The sequence below is a fragment of the Panthera leo genome, chromosome E2 (assembly GCF_018350215.1).
Source record: "Panthera leo isolate Ple1 chromosome E2, P.leo_Ple1_pat1.1, whole genome shotgun sequence".
Lineage (NCBI taxonomy): Eukaryota > Metazoa > Chordata > Mammalia > Carnivora > Felidae > Panthera > Panthera leo.
Genome location: NC_056693.1, coordinates 31969808 through 31988273, shown reverse-complemented (window position 1 = coordinate 31988273; position 18466 = coordinate 31969808). Strand labels below are relative to the sequence as shown.

Here is an 18466-nt window from a genome sequence, read left to right as displayed (position 1 = left end):
CTGCAGTGCCGAACTCTTTGTTTCTCCCTTCTCTCGATGGAAGTGTTCCTTACCCCCAACTTCACGGACAAGCTTAAATCAACATGTAAATATTTTGCCCTCACTGGGACCGGATTTCTTCATCCGAGTATCCAGAAGTCTTTGGTCCGCACGTGAAAGACCACAGAGGCCTTATCATCTTACACGAAAACCAGGGCATGTCCGGGAAACTACCCCATGAAGGAATCATCAGGGTCTGTCGAGCAAAGGCTGGCGGGATCTCGGGCCTAGCGTTTCCCCGAGCCGCCGTGGCCCACGGGCTGTGAGCCTGGACCAGCCTTTAAGTGGGTCACAGCTACGTGAGCTCAGACCACTGGGATGAAAAGAAGAAATGGTCAGTGACCTGGCTGTTTTGCCTGTGTTGTCAAGCACGTGGGTGTTGGAGGGTGTCTGTGTGACTGAGTTCTGACCTGTTATACGGGCCTGAGCCCTCATTCTTCTTCCTCGGGCCATCAGATCCACTCAGGGTGAGTTACACGCCGAACTGTAAGGGAGCTGTAGGGTTTTCATTCAAGGGTAGAAGGATGGGCGGAAAAAGCAAAGACCCGTGCCGGGCGCCTCACCCTGGGAGGGTGTTGTCTAACGAGACGACGACCTAAGTCTTTAAATTCTTTCCACTGTGCCGCTAAAGGTGATCGCAAACTTGCTTATAACATCCGGAAAAGACTACAACAAAGGGATACCATCCAAGGTTGTGTAGCATAGACGACGGTGTCGGTTCTCGAACTTGGCGACAGCCCAGGAGGCTTTGAAAAATCCCGTTGTCCAGGCCGCATCCCGGACCAACTAAATCAGAACCTCCAGAGATGGGATCCGGGCCACAGTTAGCAGCAAAGCTCCCCAGGCGACTCCTAAGTGCAACCAAGCTTGAGAGCTATTGGCACAGAGCAGTGCTTGGCAAACTGTGAGGGCACAAACACAGCCCGTGGGGAGCTTGCTGGAAGGCCAGTTCGAATTCAGACAGTCTGTGCCGGCGCCTCAGCTACTGCCTTTCTTACTGGCTCCCGAGCGAGGCTGATGTCACTGGTCCAGGGACCAGCGAGAGCGTAATGTGTAGAGAAGAAAACTTGACGTGAGGAAATCTCCAAATGTTTGCTCTGGCGTCTTTTAGCTGTAGGATTATCAACCAGCCTCGTGTTCGGGGGCTCTCCCGGGTTTGGCGTTTGAAAGTCCCATGTCCTGGCCGAACCGAGACCGTACGTGCGTGATCCTGGGAAGTCCGATAAAGCCTTTGAGCCTGGTAAGGTCGCTGTGCGAAGTGACGTGTGTGCGGATGTCTGCCGAAGTAACCCGGCACAGAGGAGGAGTCCAAAAAGTGTCTGATAGTTGAAAGACAAGATAATCGTTTGCAAACCCGAAAGGTGAGCTACCCCTTTATATCAGAATGGCTAATCAGAAAATGCCAGCGTTGTTCAGAATGTGGCGAAGTGGGGACTCTCACACACTGTGGAGAGAGGTCCAATTGGTGGAACCACTTAGAAAAAACGGCTCAGCACAATGTACTCACCCCAAGCATATGTACCCCCTATGGCCCAGACGTTTCCATCCTAGGCCTTATGTACCCAAGAGAAATGCATGAATGATGTTCACCAAAAGATACAGGGAGCAGCTTTATTTATGATAGTAAGAAATTAGAAACAACTCCAAATTCTGTCAGTTAGTTGGCTATAGAAACGGTAGTATAGTCATAAAATGGAACATAGCGATAAAAATCAATGAATTATCGTTACCCCCCGCAATACGGACGAATCTCACAAACGACAGAAGCAAAAGAAGTTAATACAAAAGATGTTCTGTAGAATTTCATTTGTATAAAGTGAATAGAGGATTTCATACAGCTATCCAAAAATTCATATAGGGTTTCATTTAAATAAAGTTAAAAAAAAAAAACAAAAACAAGCCCAACCTATTCCATCATATTAGAAGTCAGAATAATGGTTTCTACTGGAAGGGTCTCGGAGGTCCCGGCAATGTTCTATGGGCCGCAGGTGTTGGTTACATCGGGCTGTTCACTTCGGGGAAAATTCACCTAACCGTACGATATGATCTGTGCACGTTTCTGTATAAATAGCATACTTTACAACACAAAGTTTCAAAAAGACCAAAAGGTAGGAAAACATATTAGCCTTAACAGATGACACTACCTGGAAGCTTCAACGGAGCCCAAAAGATTGCAGACAAACTGCAAATGAGACGCCTTAATGGTTTCTGGGAGACGAGGAGCCTAAGCATTTCAGTGGGCATCTTTCTCCTCTGAGCCGTCTCCACCGGATTTCCGTCCCAAACGTGCAGTGGGCCGGACTGTCTGCAAGGCTAACGGGTGTTAACAGTCCCTCTGTCCTACACTTCTAACTAGGGGACCTTCTCTTCTTCTCGTCTCTGCAAAGAAAGTCCAAACCTGACCCAGCACAGAGTGAGGTAACGAAATCCGGCGGAGTCATTTACAATATCGAATGAGGCTAACACATCCAGAACCTGCCCGGCCCTCGGTCCTGTTTCTTTGGAAGGCTCGGCAGAGAAAAGGCACCCATACTGCATTGGAGGAGCATCCGATTTTTCAGATAAGAGCCGGGCAGCCCCCCTTGGCGGGTTGGCTCTGGGAGGATCCCCCCGCGATCCTTACAACGAGTTTACAGCGCCCTTGCTTTCTCAACTGCGGAACTGAAATGCAGACATCGTCAGTCAATAATAGCCAGAGCTGCTGGGCATTCAACACAGCGGCCACCACAAGCCCTGCACAAAGAAAGTCACATCCGCTCTCCCACTTCCCTCAGAGGCAAATCCCGAGTCTTCCCCGGGTGCCCCCGGGGCCCTTCCTGATCTCCTCTCTTGCCTCGCCCCTCACATCTCCCAGTTCTTGTCCTCTCTTGTCCAGCCACCTTGTCCAGCCAGCCATTCTTGTCCAGCCACCTTGGTCCCCTTGCTGCGGAAACTCCAGGCACGCTCCTACCTTGGGGGCTCCGCGCTGCCTGCCCCCCCTTCTTGGAATACCCCCCACTCCACCATATCCTATTGGCTTCACTCACCGCACCCTCCAAATCTGGGCTTACGTGCCCCCCACTACCGCTGCTCTTGAAATCCCCTCCGCCCTGACCTGCTTTCTTTTCTCCATACCGCTTCTCCCTAACTTCCGTGGGACTGTCTCATTCTTTCGGGCACGGCCTCTTTCCGCCCGAGAATGTTAGGTCTAGGAGGTCGAAGGTTCTGCCGTCGTTCCGTCTTGTTCGCCAGTGTGTCCCACCCACCCAAGCCGGTCTGGTGCCTCCCAGGTGCTCACCAAAGCATCTTTGAATATCCAACGGCGAAAATGTGTTGGGTGCCGAGTACGCGTTCACATTAGGCCGAACACGGTAGTACTTGCCCATCGGTGAGAAAGCTAGATTGCTGACCCCATTCACAAGGGAAACTGAGGCAGAGACAGGTGGATTAGCCCGTCCAGGGTCGCACAGCTAGTCAGCGATGAAGCCAAGAGTCAAACCCAAGCGCTCAAGTCCCGGAACCACACTAACGACACCGAAACAAGGGATCGTCAAGGATGGGGCGGGGGGGGGGGGGGGGGGGGGGGGGTACGCTCTCAGCAGGCAAGTTTCGCCCACGGTAGACAGCAACCTGCCGCTGCCACGTGCGTTCTGCTCTGGGCAACTGCACCCCAAGTCCCTCCACGGAATCATTCCCTCTTCCACCTTGCAGTCCGTGGGACTCAGTTCTTGAGCAAGGGTGAAGCGCGTGAGGCCAGAAAGCCGATCGGCAGGCGGTGTGCCTTGGGTCTTGGTGATTGGCTCGGGGGTGGTCACGTGACCCGACCCGCGCGGAGAAGGCTGGGCTAGGACGGTTTCACCCCCGCAGGACGTCGAGGCTGGGAAGCCGTTGGCACCGCCTCCGGAGCTTGCGGGGGACGAGGCTGTGCAGGAAGAGGGTTACCGCTAAGGGTGTTGAGTCGGTGAACAGTGGGAGAGGCTGCCCACTAGGCTTGTCTGAGGCCTTGAGATGCTCGTTCCTTCGCTCCACCATGGCCTGTGGGTAATGGCCCTCCTTCCGTGGTGACCCAGTGAGTAAAACACGTCCCCTTCCTTTGACGTTCTTTTCTTTTCCCTTTCTCTCTCTCTCTCTCCCTCCCTTTTTCTCTTTCCTTCTTTCTTTCCTTTCGGCCTCACCTCGCTTTCTTTTCCTTTCCTCTTTCCTTCCTAGCTTTCTTTCCCCTGTTCTTTCTTGTCTGTCTTCCAACCTGTCTCCCTTTTCCTCCCTTTCTTTTCTTTTCTCTTCCTTCTCTCTCCTCTCCTCTGTCCTTTCCTCCTTTCTTCTCGTTTCTTTTTTCTTCTTTTCCTCCCACTCCCTCTTTCCCTGCCTGCCTTCCCTCCCTCACATTAACTGCGTGGTGGCACTAGGGACCCAAAACGATCCTACACTGAAATATTGTCGCCCATTTTATTTTTACAGCAACCGTATTAGGTGGAAATCTCCCATATTCCCATTCACAGGCCGGGAAGCACGCCCAGGGTCGCCCCGTAGGTAAATGACAGAGCCAGGTTTCAAACCCAGGCATTCTGACCCCAGCCCGTCAACTCTTAATGACCAGGGGTACACTGCCTCCCTTCTGGAGCACAGGGTTATATGTTGGGCAGGCCTGAGTGGACAGAAGAAAGGGTGACTGCAAAGTCAGCCAAGTGTGAATGCAGGTAGCCGAGCAAGGTGCAGACCAGCACCGTTTTTAAGAACAAAGCTTTGCGTGCAGGTCCCTTCCGGTTTGAGTTCTGCCTCTTCCATAGACCAGTCGTGTGAACTTGGCGCGTTAATTCACCTCTCTGAGCTCTTGGAGTGTCGTCAGTGTAGATCAGTGCCTATTAGCCGTCTTGAAATCGTGTTGTTTGGTTTCACTGAAAAAGTGGATGCCAAATGTTACTCTACAGTTTGGCACACAAGTGAAAGCTGCTACGATCCTAACGGATTGTATATAATCACTATGAATATTCTCCCTACTAGGGACCCCAGACACCGTCCGCCTTAGCCGCGGTTGCCCCGAAGACAGACGGCAAGAGTGTTTTCTCCCTTGTGACCTTAGCCGGCAGTCCCCAGTCGAGCTTCCCTTTTGGAACTGAGGACTGCTTATATGCTACTGAAAAAAAAATCCATTTAAACGAGGCCAATCGAATTTTGTCAACTTCGGAAGAAACAAGGACGACGCGCAGCCTTCAGGATGTGACTGTGTTTAAAGAGATGTTCTCCGACCTACAGACATATGCCCCAATGAGGGGTGAATTAGTCTGAGTCTTTCCTGGGTGATATCAAGCAGACAGTTCTTTCAGAATTAGCCATCTGGCCTCCTCAAGCGCCGGTGTTGTGCCACAGGGTGTAGACCTTCGCAAGCAGGGGTGTAGCGTACAAATAGGAAACGTCTCCCGGATCGCGCATTAACACAGCCACGGCAAATGGCATTTTAATAAATGTGTTCTCCAAATGGAGGCAGTTGGAGCGCAGACTTTCTTTTCTACCCTTGAGAGAAACAGAATGTTTTGGCTACGTACAAACCACGCCGGGAATACTTCCTAAATACGCATGTTTTCAGCGTGTCAGTTTCACTGCATGTTGCAGATCATTTTCGAGACTCCTTGGGGATAATAGCTCCAAAAAAACATGATTCTCTTCGACTTGAGCGAGCAGAAGTCACGATACCTGTTTCACATTTGGGGGTTTGCGGCCGGTCTCTCCCTTCCCCACCCCCCCACCCCGTTTCTTCCCGACTTCCCAGAACTGTTCAGTTGTATTTACTTGCCGGGAACAGCAATAGTTCTGTGCATCAGCACTGACCAGAAGATATTTGAAGTTAAAGCGCTTTGCCAGTTTCTATTTTCTTCACAGCATTCCTTCCCACTTCTACTTTGACTGAAAAAAAGAAGAAAAGCCCTGACTTAAGAAAACTTGATCTGTTTAGAACAGACTGGCTCCAGCTACTCCTTCCTGTGCTCCCGGAGACAGAAGGAGGAGTGGAGGCAAGAGGGCCTAGAAGATTCCAGGAGGTGCGGGGGGGTGGGGGGGGGGGGTGCCAGAAGAGGGCAAGGGTGAATGGGGCCTTCCCCGCGGGGAACATTCAATAACTCTCTTACCTTTTATGCTGTAGGACAGGAGCTCATTTGCTCGATTTGGGGTGACAGCAGCCGGTTTTGTTACCGCGTAGCTGGAGTTTTAACTAAGTGCCGCTCGCAGAGGCCGAAGGCAGCATCCGTTATCTTAGCCGTGGGAGGGCATGGAAATCGGAGGCGGTTTGGCAAGGCAGCATAAATCCAGTGTTTGTGAGGGCCGACCCAGCCAGGGAGGAAGGAATGCACAGTTTCCCTTTGACGGTGTGATTTCCTGCTTCTCGTTGGAGAGCTTGTCTGGACTCCGTGCAGAAGCAAAATCCGCATCAATTACTTGAAAGGAAACCAACCCTACTCCTGAAGGTTTGGCAGCAGAAATCTTCATTGTTGAGAAAGGGGAAGAAAAAAAAAAAAAAGCCTAATGAACTCCCCTCTCTTCGGTATTTTCAAAGGCCTCTTATGTTTGGTGGCTGCCTCTATTTTTTTTCTTTTTTCCACAGAGTTCTTAGGGACGCTCATTAGCCCCTCAATAAATGCTACTTTAAGGGCTTGTAACTTTGTCGTTAAATCTTCACTCCGAGATGAATTAAGGTTGTAGCCGAGAAATGCCCTCCCCACACCCCCCAGCAAGCTGCTTTACGATTACCAAAAAGGCAGGAAAATAGATCTGCGGAGGATTTTCGGTACTCATTTACGTGCCTCGCTGTCACATAGTGATTAATTCGGGGCCACTTAAGTTTTTCTAACTTTCATCCATAATGGGCACGTTGACATTTTTATTTGAATCTCTTTACGCCATCCAAAATAATCTCCTTCAGCAACAGAAACTGCCGGTTAATTGCCACGGACCAGCTGTTACCGCCTCCCAGCCGACAGCCCCTTTCAGGATGGTTCTGAGCTCGGTGCCCGTGGAACGCGCAGGCCGGCGACAGTAGCGTGTCAGGTGGATTGATTGAATGGCCCCCTTGTTCCTGACTGGCTGTGTCTACACCGGTATCGGGGCCAAACAAAGCCCTTCACGTCTAAATATAGCATTTTCTTTGGCCCTGGGCCCTCACTGTCTTGTTTTTCCATTCTTCCCCGCTCTAAAACAAACACAAGAGAGCCCCCACTTGAACATGACTTATTTTTACCCAGATTTGCATATTCCACGGGTCAGCCTGTGTCCTGGAAATAGAACTTCATGCACAATTAATTTGATTTTCTGGTTAATTGAAGGCTAACCAGAAAAAAACTGCTTTGGAAATTCACCCCTGCTTCAGAGTCTTCTGCAAACGTGGCCAGAGGCTTTCGGAGAAGGAGAATCTCAGAAGTAAGAGAGGAGTGGGCATCGGTGTGCACACATCCTTAGTCGGTGGAAGGCGGTGTCGACAGATCCGGCCGTGCTCTCCAAAATTGACATCTTGCACAGCAACCCCTTCCAGTTTTGAACGGTTTTTCAAAATTGTTCTTTAGGTGTTTCCTCCTTGTGTTTCCTGCCTTGATATTTAGTGAATGTTTTTTTTTTTTCCTTGATCATGGCCTCCAGGACCCCACATTGGCCATTGGCCTGTGGCTGTGGGGTTCCTGGGCCACGGACGTGTGCAGGTGACTGTCTCAGAACCATGGGTCTTCGGCAGACCTCACAGATTCTCCAAACTGGTTTCTTATCTTCGGTTCCTCTCCAAGGGTGGCCTGAGTGAAACAGTTCCAGATATTTGGAATTGAGTTAGATAAGGTTCTTCATCAGTTCTGTGTCTTAGGGCACTGGGAGACTAGCCCTTAGAGAACGTTGATATGACTCGAAGCCAAAAAAAAAAAAAAAAAAAAAAAAAAGAAAGAAAACCAGGAAAGGAAGAAAGAAAAATGACTAATTTAAAATGATCTAGGGCGCCTGGGTGGCTCAGCCGGTTAAGCATCTAACTCGTGGTTTCAGCTCAGGCCATGATCTCGCCTTTCGTGGGTTCGAGCCCCACGTCGGGCTCTGTGCTGACCGTTGGAGCCTGCTAGGGATTCGCTGTCTCCCTCTCTCTCTCTCTGCCCCTCCCCTGCTCACCTGCTCTGTCTCTCTCTCTCTCCCAAAAATAAATAAACTTAAAAAAAAAATGATCTAGCTGCCAAATTTTGATCATCAAAGTAATATGTGCTATATAGTAAGTTTAACCAATACGGAAAAGTAAAAGAAAGTGGAAGCCCCTCAAAAGTCTTGCAGAAATAAATATTTTACCATTAAAAAAAATAAAAAAAAAAAACGTGGCTCAGGCCCACGTGGAGGGCAGTATGGCTCTGAATCAAGATGTGATTACTGGGCAGGCTTCTGCAGCGTAGGCCTCTTAGTTCAACCTGCCACCCGCTTCCTCTGACTTCAAGCATCGATAGAAATGCCACCCAGCCTTCCAGTTCTTCTGGAAGACCCAATGGCGAACAAGGTCATTCAGGGACATCTAAGGAGAATGCTAGCCATACCCTGTCTAGCCCCAGAGCTCTGTCTTTGGACCACGCGGACACCAGAAAGTGGCTCATTTGTGCTGTGTTTATTTAGCCCACGGTAAGGAGCGACATAGCATGCCCGGTCAATCATCTGCCTTCTTTGTCCAGCCTCCGTGCGGCCTTGAATTCTTCTCACGACGAGGTTCTGCAAACTCGCCACCGAACTACCCGAGTGGGCACTAGGCAGGCACCCGCTGGCCCCACTTTTTTACTCTGGCTCTGGGATTTTGCAACTGTGCCTGCTCTCGTGTGAACCTTGAACTTCTCGGTTCTCGTTGCCTCCTTTTGAAGGGCCTTGAGCATAAAGCTTATTTTCAGATGAAGCATCTGGAAAATGTTTCTCCCCTCTGGAGAACTGCGTGTTCCAGGGAAGTGAGGCGGTGTCGTTGGCCATCATTCCCCTTTCACTCTTGCTGCCGGGAGGCTCTGAGTCTGAGATCTGGAAGTTCAGCGTTAGCAAATACAATGGGCCTTATAATTGCCCCATTTGCAACCTTCTTTTTTCTTGGTCAGAGTTGTTGCCAGCACGTGTGTGTTTCGTTGTGAACCGTGTCCTACCAAAGAGGCAGAGGAAGAAATAAACAAACACCCAAATTAAAAACTCACGCAGCCAATCTAGTGTCTTCTAAATCCAAGCCGCCAGTCTGAGAGCTCTTTCTGTTTTCCTTCCGCTTAAAAACTTAACGCCCATGCCTTTGCACTCTAGGAAGAAAAAGTGGCTGCCAGGACAATGTAATTGGACATATAATTGGAAAGAAGAAATAAAATCGGCTTGATGGCCTGGATACAGGAGGTCTTTATTTTCGGCCCTTTGTGAAGGTGGCTGTGGCCCATTTTACAGACAAGCAAGGGCAGACGTGAAGGAGGACCCAGCTCCTAGGGGCCACCAGAGTACGCCTGAGTGGCGTCACTCCAGAGTCCTGCCTCCGGGCCACTGTGGCTTGTCATCACAAGTGCTTCTGTACTCCCTGGTCATCTCCAATGCCGCCGATGAGCGAGCTCTATTTTCTGCCACGTTTCCCACTCCGAGTGGCCCCGACTTTAGGAAAAGCATGAGATCTCTAGACGAAGGAAGGAACCTCAGACACTTGGCTTCCGAAGGGCACCTCCCCCCCCCACCCCAATATGGAGGAGCCATCTGAATACACAAAATTCGAAAAGCATACACAGAATGGTTGTTTAAAATTCACAGCTGTCAACATCAAGTGTTCGGTGTGAGAGAAAGAATGTACGAAACATCAGGTTAACAAAATAGCCGCGGACGGATGGGGTTCGTGGCTGGGACCAGGCTGGCATTGTCTGCGCCGGGTCGCAGAGGCTCATTTGCATTTCAGAACAAAGGTTCCCTGTTGGAGACCCTTTCTCTCCAGCCTCCTCCCCAAAAAGGCGCCTCACCATCCGCAGTGAGGATCGCCGGCCTCGTCCCCTCACCCGAAACCTACAGGAACGAACACAAATCTGTTATTTTAACACAACGTGGGCACAAAGTGATGTTTTCACTCCGAATAAAGCCCGGGGAAGCCAAAGAATGGGGCCTTTTATTTGCAGGAGATACTCAAAGGAAGCGGGATTGAACTGCAGGCCAGGGGAGATGAATAAAGTTGTTAGAGATTTTGCAGCCTGTGGTCTGGGAGCCCCACTGTAAGTCCCCCCCACCCCAGACTGGCAGCTTGAAGCACTTTGCATCAGAATGCATAATTGCGTCTGTTAATGACATTGTTAGCTTACCTCTCCAACATACAATGCATTTGCTTCTCCCCCCACCCCTACCCCGCCCCAACTTTTCCTACTGCCTGGGAGAGGACTTTTTTTTTTTTTTTTTTAATTTAATAAACGTGATTGACAACAGAACATGTAGGTTTGCTTTCTTTCCTTACGACTGTAGTTTTGAGCGCAGAACGCGCGCATGTCTCTTGCTGCTGCTGCTTGTGGCCGCCGGTTAACAATTGCGTTCGTTCCACAAATCCTGAAGGCCCTATCTTCCGAGACTCTCGGAAGGAGTAGCTGGAAAGCGGCACGAAGACACGTTCAAAAATACACCGAGACTTAAGGACGTTTTAAGCACTGTGTGTGCCAGGGCAGAAATGGTATTTCGATGGGAAAGGCCAGCCGCCCACGCCGGGGGCCCCCGGAAAGAGCCACCTCCGGGGCTCTGAGGCTCCCATCACTGGGGCCGCATCTTAAGGGGCTTGAGCTTGACACGCCTTCATCTTTTATCACTGCCTTTGAACTGGGAGCCCTTCCGGGTTCAGATTTGCCAATACCTGGCTGGGCAGCCATTCTGCCCGCTGCCCAAGGTCACAAAGACTGTGAGTGAGGGCACTTATTGGAGCCAGCACCCTGACCGACCTGGGATTATGGGAGGCGCCTGGGGGACCGATCCCCTCCAGATGTCTCCCTCCCTCCCTTCGCCCTCCCTCCCTGCGTTCCAGGGCTCCCCAGAAGAAAGGGTAAGGGTCCACCTTTCCCGTACGGATTGAGGGGGAACAGCACAGGAAAGATCCTTTCACGGAGGCCGAGACGCCCAGTGGACATTGTGATTTCCGAGGCCCTGGCATGAGGCGCCGTGAGTCTGGGGGTGGCGACTATCCAGCCTGGCTCCAAAGAGTGGCCCCATGATGTAACTGAGGGCCGTGACACCAGCTCTTTAAATCAGGGGCTTCTCTAGGGACTCCCCACCGCCGTGGTTTCTAATGGCCTTAATCCCAGGCCTGAGGGGCAAGCTAAATCATTTTTCTTTTTTTAGCCACCAAAGAAACCCTCATGTTTGAGTAGAAGGGAGGGGGAGAAGGAAAGAAAGAAAGAAAGAAAGAAAGAAAGAAAGAAAGAAAGAAAGAAAGAAAAAAGGAAAACAAGAAATCTCCCAGAGCATACATAATCTCCTCTTGCTCTGGTCTCTTGGGCCCCTGGTTTGCAAAGCTAAGCCTTCAGGAGGGTTCCTGGAAGATGAGTGTGAGAATCTCCCTGCTTGGGTGTGGCAGAGCATGCTGGGGGGAGGGGGCGTGGGGCTCTAAGGACCTGCTGGTGGCCGCCAGCTGTTGGAGACACCTGTGTGAAACGCGGCAGGCCGGTCTGTGCCACGCGCGCGCGGGCCTTGCCTTGGTGTCTGTGGTCGTAGATCTGTGTCCAGATGAGAGGTCACATGAGATCATCGGGGCGAAAGAGCTCTGTAAACCATACAGCCCTGGACAAATGTCAGTCTGTTTTCATTCGTAGCCAGGAGCACTGTCTCCCTCCTGCCAAGGAGACTATTACATTTCTGGAGGCGTCTGAGTATTTTTGTAATTGTTAACTAATATTTATCGAGAGCTTACCACTGGCCAGGCACTGTAAACGCATGAATCAGATCCTGTCACTGCCCTACTTAAAACACTCCACAGCTGCTTATCACAACATTCAGCATCTCCCGGTTGGCAAGGCTGCCTGGGACCAGGGCCTAGGGCCTTTCCCTCTTCATTTCCCTCCACCGCCCCCTTTCCCCTTCTGCCCCCGCCCCCCCCCCCCCCACCCCGACCAGGATGCCCTCCCTGCTGCTCGTAGAACAGGTCAACTGCATTTTCACCTTCGGCCTTCTCAAATGCTGCCCAATCTGCCCAGAAAACTCTCCTTCATCCACTTGCCTCTCCCATTCGATGATCATTTCCTGAAAGAGGTTGTCCTTGACCACACTCTATAAGCCAACCCTCCCCCCTGACACTTGATACTCTCCCCTCTTACCTGGCTTTCAGCTTCTTCTTAGCCCCCATCATAACCCGAAACTGTCAAAGATCTGTGTAAGAGTGTGTAAGAGTGTGTGTGTGTGTGTGTGTGTGTGCGCGTGCGCGTGTGGGTTCATTGCCTGTCTCCTCTGCTACAGCACATGTTCCAGTGGGTGCATTTTGCCTATGGCCGTATGCCCATAGTACCCAGCCCATAGTAGGTGCTCAATAAATATTTGTGGGGTGAATGCGTAGCCCCGAGGATCCAAAGATGAGAAGAAATCAAGGGGCTTACAGTCCTGTTCTTCATCTGATGGGATTCAGCTTAGAAGGGAAGCAAGAATTGGAAAACGCACTGTTTACTTTGTGACTTAGTACGAAAGACTCAGACACCTCAAGTTCTTTTTCATAAGACTCGTCCAAAATTGGGGATCTGGTTTCTAAGGTCTTCTTTGAGCTGGGAGGTTAAGAGACTTCAGGGGCGGACACATCGAGAGGACCACACACCTCTGGTGACAAGACTGACATCACCCGGCCTCACTCCATCCTCCCTCTTTGTAAAGCAGTTGAAAACGACCTCCTCTCTGCCTCGCTGGTTGGTCAATGAGTCAGCGCCTCGCCCAAGCTGAGCCAATTACACTCTTTCAACTCCAGGCCAAGGGTGGCTGGGAGCCTGTAGCCAGTCCAGCTGGGCGCTCCCCTCAGGATTTTCCACCAGGAACTAGAGACGAAACCTGTTAATGTCCAGACACAAAGCTGTGAAGACGGGAGGCCAGGAACCACCATTAACGGAAGCACAAACTTCATGGCCACGGCCACAGGAAGAGATGCAGAGATGAGAAGCTATGGTGGAGCCAGATAGAGACCTTCTGGTACCACTCTCCCTCCCTCCCTCACCTACAGTCCTGAGCCACTAAATCCCCCCTTTCTGCCTAGGCTGGCTCACGCTGTCTGTGTGTGTGTGTTTAATCAACCCAAAGTGGCCTGATAAGTATCTTTTTTATAAACTCGTTATTTCATTGCTCTAAAATAAATACATTTTGCTGAAAAAGTCAGACTCTCCAGGAGATCATAGATGAAAAGTGGTCTTCCTCTCTGTCCCCCACTCCTTCCTGTGCCTCAGAAACCCTCCCCCCCCCCCCACCTCCCTGTTCATTCCCTGGAGGTAACTGGCAACCACTTGTTAAACTGATTATCCTTCTTGCTGTCATTTGACCAACTTCTGGCAAGCATTTTGAAAAGCAGCAGAAAATCCTTTGTAATTTTGATTTATCTGATTGTAATATATATTACTCTTGTAGATTTCCAAACAATGGGTTATTCAACCATTTATTTCAGTCAGCTTTGTCTGCATTAGTAAATGTTTTGACATTAGCCATTTATTTCGGAGATGAATGATTCATTTGGGTATTTCTCAACAACATAAAATAATACTCTGGGTGAGGGCATGGCTGACTTTTTGGCAGGGGCTGAGTTACTCCTTTTCACATTCTTTACACTGATCACTGTGCTTTGCGCAGCGTAGACGCACCGTATGTGTCGAAACGGATGGAGAATTTGGTGAAAAGAAGCCCGGGACAGAAGGGGAAAGAATGCAACTTCATTGAGTGCTTTCAACGTACCATGAACTTGGCATGCTTTATCTCTTTAGTTGTGGCTGTAATTCTGAGAAGCTCCTTCTCGTTCCTTCCCCAGCTGAGTCTTTGCCTTCTACATTCTTTGTCTCTCCAATAAATTTTTTCTGCTTAGGTTAGCCAGCGCCGGGTTGCTCGTCACTGTTGCTTGCAACTCACGAACCCTAACAGACCCAGAAATCTGGGTGGGGCGGGAAGAGACAGATACACGCCATTTACAAACGAAGAAAATGAAGGCACAGACCCATTAAGTGCTTTGCTTCAGGCCACATAGCCGGGGAGTGGCCCAACAGGAATTAACTCAGGCCTGTCAGGGTACAAAAGTTTTTCTTTTTCCGCCACTCTGCAGCCAGGTGCCAAGGAACAAATTATTTCTAGAGGCCAAAGAAAGCATGACTGAACTTGCTTGGTTCTTGCCAGAAGTTGGTCTGCATTTGTTTTGCAGAAGATGGCCACTTCCAGAAGTCTGTAGAATTTTCCCGATTTTTGTTGATGCCGTGGCCGGTCTTAGACGCTTAGAAAACAACGTGTAGATGAGACGCGTCATAAAAGAAGACGCGTGACTATCCTCTTCTGCTGCTGTCATTACGTAGCTAAAAAGAGAAGAAGAGGGACTTACCATCTGTGGGGAATATTGATCATTTGCTTGTTTAAGGTATGATTCTTTATCTTACGCAATATCGCCAAGTGGTCAAAAACAGGGGCCCTAGAGCCAGATTTCCTGGGCTTGAATCCCACGTCTCCTTTTTGTCTTGCAATTTGGTTGCATCTGACGTATTAACTATCACTGTGCCTCTGTTTTCTCATCTGTAGAATGGGTAGCATCATAAAGCCTCATGTTTCTCGGGATTGTTAGGATTAAAAAGTTGAGTAAAACACTTAGAACAGGGTCTGGCACGTAGTAGGTGCTGAGTTTGCCATCGATAGTCTTCCTGAACTTCCTACTGAAAATTTTTAATTAACTTCGTAATTTCCAGGTCCTGGGGAAGCTGAGGAAATGAAATGGTTTGAATTCTGCAAGTACACGTGGGTGAATTTTCCAGTTCAGAACAGTGGCTCAAAGTGGGTGATGAAGGCACAGGTCTCAAAGTAACAAATCACTTGTAGCAGCAGGAGTATAAATAGAATCCTCCTTCATGGGTATTCTAATTATTCTTTTCCTTTTTGACACGACTCCGTGTTTAGCTGCATAACATTAAGCAATACTTAACACAGTTTGAGAAAGGGCAACTTAGAAAGATCAGACCCAGTGATCTTAAAGCCGTGATGTATGGTTCAGTGAAATCATCAGTAGGTCAAATACCTCTAACAGAATTAGCTGAAATTATGCAAGCTATTATATTGGATATCACTGTTGGAACGTTTTGTATAAATTGCAGTAACACACATTCGTCTTTATAGGATGAATCAAGACTTAAAAACTAATTCTGGCGAATCAAGAATTGTATTTTCCAGGAATTAACTACCACAATTTGACTGCAGCTGTAAAAATTTTATTAGGCAATACATCTGACCTCAAATTGGAAATTTGTGTTGGAACCAGTTTAGGAAATAATTATTGCCGTGTTGTTAATTTTATATTTGCCTAATAAAACACAGCAGGAGCAACAGGGTTGGGTGAATGTAACAAAAGAAAGCCCTCGGACATGCTTGAAACCAGTGTGTTCAACCCAGTTGGGACCCCGCCTAGGAATGTATGTATGGCTGACGGCGGGACCGTGGAAAGAACAGTTCCTGGCCATCAGACTGTTGAAGAGAAGCACGCGGATGTCTCTGTGTCCTTCACACTGGCCAATAACGAGTGGCAACCGTGTGCATGCCTTGGACTGTTTGCTTTGGTAACGTTTAACTTCACAGGAACACACACCTATGCACACGTGCGTGTTGACATGGACACTTGACCTACCCACTTGTTCCTGTTTGTCCAGGTTGCATTGCGAAGGGTATTAGCAGAGAAAGACCAATGTCTCTTGGAAGCGAAAAGCAGGTATCTTTGTTATGGCTGTCAGGGATGCTGCTGTTGGCGTTGAGAGCAGGCTAATTATTTCATGCAACTGTGTGGGCGGGTATTATGCTTCCTCAAGCTCGTGTCGTCTTCTAGGATCTTCGAGGAGCATCTCGTACCTTCTCGTGTCTTCTAGCTGCATCTCAAAGAACAGAATTCGAGGCTGTAAACTGAGTCAGTAGCAAGTTGCTACTGGTTGCTGTGGAGCGGTGTTCTCTCCAAAGGTTGGGATGCTAATTGCCTTTTGGGTGGGGTATTAAATGACACAGATTTGCACGGTGAGAAAGTTACTACCTGAACAGTCCTCTCAAGATCCTTCTGGTTGTAGCAACCTGGAGGTCTCAGTTTGCTAGTAAGGCGTCCTTAACACCTTTTAAACACTTCTCCGTCATCATTTTTACCAAAGAGCGGGAAGGACTCAGGCTCAGGGACTTCGCAGGCAATGGCGACCGCCTAGAGTTAATGATACTAAATTTTCTGCTCGCTCTGCTTTTTTTTTTAAATGTTTATATTTGATTTAGAGGCAGTGAACACGTTTTTTTCATCTAGAGGATAGGGATTGAATATATGCTTTAAAAAGAAAATAAATATAAAATAAACGAATCGATTTTAAGAACAATACCAGGTAAATGCTCCTATAAGTAGTCCTCAGGTGAGGCAAAATCAAGAAGGTCGTTGCAGGGGCCCGGGTGGCTCAGTTGGTTTGGCATCCGACTCTTGATTTCGACTCAGGTCATGATCTCATGGTTCCTGAGATCGAGCCTCGCGTCGGGCTCTGAGCTGACAGCGTAGAGCCTGCTTTGGATTCTCTCCCTCCCTCTCTCTCTCTCTCTCTGCTCCTCCCCTGCTCTCGCTCTGTCTCTCTCTCTCTCTCTCAAAAATAAAGAAACAAGCCCAACGACACTGTGCTAAAAACCCTTCCATTAATTGGGGTATGTGTGCTCTTGAGGAGATTGGGCTTTAAGTGGAGAAGCAAGAGGCAAGAGCCGGGTCCGATGATTCTGACTTGCTGTGAAACTGGTGGACGGGAGGCACAAAGGATTCCCGGAACGGCGCTCCCCTTCTTTCCGTTTAAGCCAGGAGGTTAAGTTAGGCGCCCCAGGGACCACCTTGAGAAGGAGCTTGCTTCTAAAAACAAAACTCGCTTCTAAATAATCAGCAAACTTTTGATAATAATAATGAATAACAAACTCTACTTCCCCGAGTCAAGCCTTAAGATTCAACGCCAGCAAACAGCTAGTTTGGCAAACACGTATTTGGCACACCGAAGCAGGCTCTTGACGTCTTCGTGTACCGAACAGGCCAGAATGTGGGGCTCGGTGGGGAGAGGTGGGTTTGCGGATGTGATGGGTTTGCAGATGGGGTCAGATTATAAAGCGTTTTGAAGGCCAAGCCAAAGAATGTCGATGCAAGATTCTGAGGTGCTTTTTCGACGTTGAATCTTTCAACGAGAAGGAGTAGAGCCTTTTCAGCGTCCCGGCTCTTAAAATCAAGAGATGGGTGTTACAGCCTTGCTTTCACGGGGCTCACGGTCAGCCGTGCAGGTTGCTGATTGCTGAATGGTGTGGTGAAGGCCACGGCAGGGGGACCATGGAACAGAGAAGGCACCTAACTCATGGCGGGTTGGACGGGCTTCTGGAAGAGGGGGTCCCTGACTGAGACATAAGAGAAGGATGGTTGTTGATTCGGCAAAAAAAACAGGGGAAAGGTGCTGCAGGCAGACAGTCGCGTGTGCAAACATCCAGAGGTTAGAGGGCATGACTGTCAAGAAACAGTCGAGAAACATCTTCCAAAGATGAGCCACACGTGCGATTTAGGTAGCACGGCACAGAAAGCCTGTCAAACTAGTGGAAAATACGCGGTTATTGTAAGGGCACCAAGGTGTCCTGCCATCCAAGGACAGTGCAGCCAGATTTCAGGGGATTTGTTGACTATCAAGGGCCAGTCAATACTCTTCATCTCTCTCTGTCGTGAGCGTAATTTCCTATCTCTGCTTTTACTTGCCCTATCTATTTCCGTCTCTCCCCTCCTCCTCGACTTCCACTGACTCAACATGGCCGCCAGCCACAACGTCACACAACCTGTCTGCACAACCCAACCGTAACTAATTTAGCACCTCAGCCCATCTGCCCAGGAGGAGAATCTGACTGACACCCCTCACCTCGAATTAGGCGGAACTCTTGGTAATGCCAAGAGTTGGTGTGCCATAGAACTCTCTAGAGACATATCGTCTTTGGGTCAGAACCTCTGGTTCAGTCAGCTCTGGCTGGGAGGGAGGGGAACAAGGTCACAGAATCCATGCCACCTCATGTGCACCCGTGGGTCTTCATGCCCAGACCCCAAAAAGTTCCAGGGCGCCACGAAACTGTAAGCTGTAGAGAAATCCAGGAATGAGTGGAGAACCAGCCCTAGGCTGACAATATGGTGCCCTGGAAAAGCCCGTCTCCTCCTCCCCCTCCTCACCACCCCAATCCAATCTAAGTGTAATGACCTGAGAGCCACTTGCTTGATTGACATTCTTGGCAAGATCCACTCATTCAGGGCCCG

The 18466-nt window shown here is 49.4% G+C and overlaps 1 long non-coding RNA gene across 1 annotated transcript; it reads left to right on the top strand.

Annotated features, from left to right (window-relative positions):
• Positions 1 to 3853: 3853 nt before the first annotated feature.
• LOC122208650 lies at positions 3854 to 7889 on the top strand. The gene is made up of 3 exons (XR_006197315.1): positions 3854 to 4087; positions 5020 to 6053; positions 6155 to 7889. It is a non-coding gene; the product is annotated as an uncharacterized LOC122208650 (long non-coding RNA).
• Positions 7890 to 18466: the final 10577 nt, after the last annotated feature.